This window comes from Pygoscelis adeliae, unplaced genomic scaffold (assembly GCF_000699105.1).
Source record: "Pygoscelis adeliae isolate BGI_AS28 unplaced genomic scaffold, ASM69910v1 Scaffold11, whole genome shotgun sequence".
NCBI lineage: Eukaryota > Metazoa > Chordata > Aves > Sphenisciformes > Spheniscidae > Pygoscelis > Pygoscelis adeliae.
The window spans coordinates 458740-466062 of NW_008824059.1; positions in this window are offsets into that span (position 1 = coordinate 458740).

A 7323-nucleotide genomic window follows, 5' to 3' on the forward strand; every position below is an offset into this window, starting at 1 on the left:
CCTTTGATGTATTTGTTCACTGACAACAGCCTTCTGTCCTCACCAAGCCTCAATGGTAGCATTTATAGAGGGGTTGTGGAACATCAAATGTCTTTTATGTGTGGCATTTTGCTTAATGGAGCACTGAAGGGGGTCTGGCTGCACCACCTCTTCTCTTGGCCCCCCAACTCTCCCCCTCCTGTATCCCACCCCCCAGGTGCTCTCAGGAGGAGAAGCAGGACTGGCAGGCCGGTAAACTGTAGGGTCTCTTGGGTTTTGGTGTTTTCTGTCCTTGGGATGGGTGATTAAAGAACACATGAGAAGCACCTCATGGTGGACATGCTGGAGAAGACAAGGAGGTGGGAGATGGACTAAGTAGGAGCAGAGAGGCAGGACAGAGTCTGTGCTTCGCTGGGTCTCGTCAGTTGTGTAGGGCCAGGGAAGCTTGCAGTCACTCACAGATGCGACGTGCTTTTCTGCCAGTGACTGCTGAGAGGGGACCAGGCAGCTCTGGCACCCGCATCCTCTCTTGGATCAGGTGGCTGGAAACTGCACGTACAAAAACAATGCTCTAATTCGGGTTTAATGACTTCCGTGTCTTTGCCATCTGGCACCTGATGGTGCCTGGCACGCCAAGTCCCGGATAAGTGCTTATCATGGGGTTAACAAGCCAGCAATGTCTTCTGAAGTCACTGCTGAAGACAGTGGTCAGTGCTAGCACAGGGTTGTCCCCATGTCTCCTTGCAGAGTGCCTAAGAGGGGAGGTGGCAGGTCTCCAGGTGAGGGCATCCTAAGGGATCTGGAGCTGACAGTGCCTTTCCGTACAGTCGTGCTCTGTGTCAGAGCATGTCCCTGTCACTCGGCCTGCACGGTGGCTGCTCTGCATCTGGCCTCTCTGGGGCACAAGCCCCTCCAGTGGGAATCCCACCATCGGTGCTGGGGCAGAGCTGCCCCGCAGAGCAGAGAGTGCAGCAGTGAGTACCGGCGTTGCTAGCTCATGCCCACACTGATGGAATAGCAGGCTGCGCCGGAGGAAATGTTGACAGAGTCCAGATTAAACCAATAGCAACACCTCAATGTGCTGGGGATTTTCCATCAACAAGAGGCAAAACAGACTGCAGAGTTAGCCAGTACTTTAATCATCTCTTTTCTGTGCCAAAAGAAAGAAATCTTACAAAAAAACCCACCCAAACCCAAAAAACACAATGCAAACAAATCCAAACCATGCAATTCCCCAAGGAGAAGGCAGGCTATTAACACAAAAAACTAGTTTATTATACACAGCATCACAGAACTGAAACCCTGATATCTGATCAGGTAATTTTAGTCTTTGCTTCCATATCTCACAGCATCATGAGTCACATTGGTTTCGCTTTGCCCCAGAAAGCGAATAGAGCTGATAGGAACTGCACCTTTGCGATGCTCAGCACACTGTGCTCGGGCAGTGGGTCCTGCCATCTCCTCTGCTGGTGCTGAGGTCCCTGAGCCAGTAGGATGGCTCCGGCAGGCAGGAGAAGGGGAACATGGTGGATGGTCCAGGAAACCCTGGCAACCCTGATAGTCCCCTCTCTGGAGCAGGACTCCAGGAAGAGCACAGCTTCAGCTTGGCATCTTCTGGCATCTCACAAGAGAGCAGAGCTTGTCTTTCTGATAGGCTGGCGATGCCTTGGCTGGCTTTGCCTTAGCTTAGATGAGAGGGTTTCCTTCTTTTCCAGCTCCCCAGGCAAAGGGAAGAGTAAGGATGAAATGAGTTTCATAGGCTGGAGCAGCGTTTCTGTCCCCCACACCCCTATGACCCCTGGTTCTCCTTCCAGGCAAGCCTGACCAGGGATCCCTTCACCCCAGTCATGACAGTGTCAGTGTACATTTGGGGTACCACCTTGTCCCCTTTACCCCATGGGCACTACCTCTTGCCAAGACTTCTTGAAGAGGTATCTTTAGGGGCTCCTAGTCATGTGAGGAGAGGTGAGGAACTCGGGTTATTTAGACATCTTGTAGCCATTCAGGGCACAACTTGTTCTCCATAAGCTGGCCAGAGCCTCTCCAGTAGATTCATCTGTACAAGGACACTGAATCGTTTGGGCTGGAAAGTCAAAAAGTGCTGTTGTGGTGATCACATCTCTCTGAGTGTGCTGCTGGCTATGAAGACCACTAGACATGGCTCAGACAGGAATCAGATCTCCTCTGGAGCAGTCAGGGAAATACCTTCTTGTCATGCCTTCCCACCTGGGAGAAGGCCAGAGGCATCATGTCTTCTGTGTCACCCGCCTCCATCCTTCCAGCAGCTTGGCTGGGTCTAATCCAGGCTGGTGTTAGACACAGCTTTGTCCCACCACCCTGCGCATGACAAAGACATCTGGCAGGTCTCTGGGGATAACTCCTTTCCTCTGACGTGCCCACAGATAGAGATCCCTGGGGTCTTGCTTTCTCCCTCCACTAGCTTGTCTGCGATCCCTGTGGTGGACAGCCTGACATTGTCTCTTTTCAAGAGCTCGCTCAGCTGGTCAGAAGGTCACAGTGCTGCATCTGAGGAGCAATGCCATCTGTCCAGCGCTATGGAGGAAGAAGAGTTAGTTGCAATGCCTCCCGCCAATTTGGGGCTTGAATATGGCTTACTTATGCCTGGGTAAGGACTTTGCGTTGGGGTGATCTGCTATCTTTGCTCTGCTGGTGCGGCACAAATGGCGCATAAGAAAAGGCAAAATCTGCCCTCAAGTTTCAGTTGTTGGTCTCTGACTTTCTAAAACCAGGCATTTCACTGTGCGGGTGCATGGATGGGGCAACAGAACAAACAGTTCCAGCAAATGATGCTGCAGAGGAGCATCCACACATGCTGCAGCTTCATGTTCAGGATGGTGAGGGCTGCTGGGGCTCAGCGGGAGCAGACAGGACATCAGGACCAGTCAGGAGCACAGGTCTTCCTACAGCTTGGCCTTCGAGTAGATCTGTAAGGGACATGCTGAGTGTGATGTACTGGCTGACATATGGACACTGCCAGGCCCAGACTGCTGAATGAAAGGAAGAAAATACATTGAAACAGATCAGAAAGTGCCTGGTTGGACCAATGTGTCTCGTTGAATTTCTGTCCCATGCTGAAGGTTCCTCAGAAGAGCTCAGCTCAGGCATCCAGATAAGAGACAAGTCTCCAAATTGGCCAGCACTCAGTGTCCAAAGGACTTCAGGAAACCTGGCCCATCAGTCTGTCCTCTCCATAAGCCCAGCTTGGAGACAGCTGTGCCCTCAGACCATCACCTGCAGTGGCAGGCTCAGAGCTGCAGCCCCCTGTCTTCCTCAGCGGCTGGGCAGAGCTGCTCCTTGCCCATTAGTTCCCGTCAGCTGCCACCAGTGAGATGCGTCAAAGTGGGTGAGAGGGTGGCTGTGGGTGGAAGGAGAGGGGACAGCTGAATCACCTCTCAGGATGGGTGTAAATGCTCCTGGTCCCTTGTCACTGCTCCTTCCCTTTGTCACTGCTGAGACAAGATGCAAGGGCACAAACGCACAACATCGTCTCTGCTCAGATGAGTCATGAGTTGACTTTTCCAGTGCAGGCAGCAGCTCTTGGTATCATCACCAGTGCCTCTACGAGACATTTACCAACCTCTGGGACCCCTGAGGGCCTCAGCAAGGCTGACTCTCTCCTGCTTGTTTTATCTCTCTCATCTGCTGCTGTGTATTTGGTCTCACAGAAGAGCAAGGAAGGCCAGCATCTGAGGATGCTGCTGACTGTGGGGCAAAGGCTCTCAGAGAGCTGCTGTCTCCGAGGAGGTGATACGCTCCTCATGAGGCCCAGTCCCAGGGCTGAGCACTGGCTCACTCCATGCAAACAAAAAGAGATATATTTGCTTCCCATTGAGAAATTGACTTTCACCGGCCTGAAGTGCTCTGCACCACCTGCCTCTCAAGGCCTCCTCCGCAGTCCCAGCCATGGCAGAGAGCGCAGCCAGGCTGAAGGTATCTGCTTGCTGGGGAAGGAGGCCCAGGCATGGCAGCAGGAAGGGTATGCCTTTTGGGGTTTATGGGAAGTTTTTCCCATGCAAGGAATCACTGCAGACCCACAACCCCCATGTAGGGTCTTTACCAAAGGCCTCATCTCTTCTTCATCCCTCTTATCTCCCTGAGCATCCCCCCACAGCCCTCAGCTCCTGTCCCTAAGCCATGGTCCACTCTGTTGATGTGGCAACTAAATACCCCTCTTTCTGGATGCCCAATGGGTAAGAAACCGACCTCCTCCCAACTCTGTCATTCGCCCCCTGGGTGACCCTGGGCTCCCCTATGCTGTTTCTGCTCCCAGACTGGGCGTCCTTTCTTCCTTGCACCCTGCGGTCCTTGGAGCAAAGACTGTGTACATACACACCAAGCAGAGAAGACTCCAGACCACAGTACTGGTTTCATCATGACTCCAATAGGACATGAACCTGGGCTCCTGTCACAAGAAGTAATACGGCTCTTGGCAAATGTCAGCACCATGGGGCTCCCAGCCCACTGCAAGGAGGTGTTAATGCCAGGGCTCTCAGTGCACCCATGGGCTCTGTGACCCCTTCCCCACTTGCCAGGGGTCTGGCTGTGCTCAAGGCCAGCCCTGATGTGGAACAGCCATGTAATCTGGGATCAGACTGCTGGAAAAACAGATAAGGTGTGAGAAGGAGCTGTGTGGAGCCTTCACTGGAGCTTCCCCTGCTTTGCTCGGGAGCTGCATTTATGCTTAGATCCTTGCCCTTGGTCCTTGCCTTGCAGGTAAGCCTGGGCCCAGCCTTGTACCTGGCTGATTCTCACCTTGCCTTGCTGACTTGACCTTCTGGCTTCATCTTGGACCTGCCTCATCACTGCAGACTAGCATGGGAATCACTGGACACGGCCATGAACCTCTCTGCCCTTGCTCGCATACCACAGGGCTGCATCCTGTTGGTGAGGACATCCTCCTGCCTGCTTTGCTGTCACCTTAGCTCCTTCCCTTGTGGAGCAGCCCACTCTTGCCCCTCCCTGACAGTTATTATCCCTGCTTTACAGAATGAACATAATATGATCATTAAAGTGTAGGCACATGGTGGCTGCAAAGTTGCAACAGCTTTTACTTCTCCTTGCCAGCTGAAATGCAAACTGCCACTCACCTCCCACAGCTCTGGGGATCTATTCAGAAGAACACAGGGCATGTCATGGCCCACACTGCATTTACATGTCAAGGTTTCCGAAAGAAATGAGCTCTTCTTCCACATATAGCAGCTGAGAAGCAATTACTGCCCTTGCCTCTGCAATGGAGGCTTTCACTAGTGTGTTTTCTTCTGCACTGGCATCACACTGAGGACACTGCACAGGGTCATTTTCTGCCAATGGATGGAACTCGCTAAGCTTCAATCATAGAATCATAGAATCATTAAGGTTGGAAAAGACCTCTAAGATCATTGAGTCCAACCGTCGACCCAACACCACCATGCCCACTAAACCATGTCCCTAAGCACCTCATCTACACGTCTTTTAAATACTTCCAGGGATGGGGACTCAACCACTTCCCGGGGCAGCCTGTTCCAATGTTTAACCACTCTTTCAGTAAAGACATTTTTCCTCACGTCCAATCTAAACCTCCCCTGGTGCAACTTGAGGCCATTTCCTCTCGTCCTATCGCCAGTTACTTGGGAGAAGAGACCGACCCCCACCTCGCTACAGCCTCCTTTCAGGGAGTTGTAGAGAGCGATGAGGTCTCCCCTCAGCCTCCTTTTCTCCAGGCTAAACACCCCCAGCTCCCTCAGCCGCTCCTCATAAGACTTGTTCTCCAGACCCCTCACCAGCCTCGTTGCCCTTCTCTGGACACGTTCCAACATCTCAACATCCTTCTTGTAGTGAGGGGCCCAAAACTGAACACAGTGTTCGAGGTGCGGCCTCACCAGTGCCGAGTACAGGGACACGATCACTTCCCTGCTCCTGCTGGCCACACTATTTCTGATACAGGCCAGGATGCCATTGGCCTTCTTAGCCGCCTGGGCACACTGCCGGCTCATGTTCAGCCGGCTGTCGACCAGCACCCCCAGGTCCTTTTCCGCCAGGCAGCTTTCCAGCCACTCTTCCCCAAGCCTGTAGCGCTGCATGGGGTTGTTGTGGCCGAAGTGCAGGACCTGGCACGGGTCTGAGCTCAGAGGCTTGAGGGAAATTGGGTTTCCTGGATGAGTTCTTGCTGAGACCTGACGTAAGGTACTGTGTTTCTAATTGAGTTTATTCCTATGAATTCAAGCTTGCAGAGAGAGCAACAGCAAAGACACAGAGGGAGCATCCTCTGTTCAAACTCTGCACCAAGTGTTCCCACCCTGAACTCATTCTTCCTCTGCTTTCCAAACAAGCAGCCAGCACCAGCTCTGGGGTGCATCTGTTTTCCTTGTCGCTCATGAAAGCACAGATTTGGGGAAGGGTTAAAGGGAAAGGTTAATCTGTGCCTTCCTCATGCTCGAAGGAAGGGGTCAGGCGCCTGAGCAACCCCCAGGCATTATAAACATGGACCAACGGGACTCAGACTCTTCTGGAGGATGCATTAGCTGAATCCACTGGCTCAGGACAGGAGTAACTACTGGAGAGAAAGGAGCAAGAGCATGTGATCAATGGTCTCTTGCCTCAAAATCTGTAAGCTTATGTCATTGGGTCCTTGGTCCATTAAAAGGTCCTCCACAAAAGACTCTGAGCCTGGCCTGAACTCCACAGTGTGTCTCCAGAGCCATTTTTAATCTTGTTTTGTATTCATCATGCTAGCACTCACAATGAACAGCTAAATGCTTGGTGCGATAGCTTTGGCTGGTTCATCCTTCACCTGTATCCATTCTCCACACTTTCCCTAACAGCCTGAGGGAGAAGGTGAGTTTTAGTACATAGCACATGGCTGTGCAGAGAAATCCACATCCACGGATGTGCTGGGTGTGGTGGTAGAAAATCCCTGAAGCTCTCCTGAAGCACTGTCCCCCCACCCTGTTGTGACATCCCTCTCAAATATCTTAGAGCTTAGGCTGAGTGGGACGTCCAAATGCGAACACTAGTACTAATCGCTATTTGAGACTATATTCCTGCCCCAGCCTGCTCTCCCTATCTTGCATGCTTTGCTGGGACACTCTCTCCTGCAACCAGAATCCCACCTGCCAGAGAAGGCACCCCAATGGCACCTGGGGTGAAGCTGTGGGATGGAGCTGCTCTGATGTTTCCAATCCTCCCAGGAAACGAGGAGACAGCTTAAAATATTTGGTTATTTTTAATAGTATAAAAGGTGTCAGCAACTGTGCAGGACAGAAGAGCCAGAAAGGTATGAAACTTCACTGGTGTAACCTACGGTGGAGTCTACAGTATCTGTAGGGCCATCTGTCCTCCTCTTTC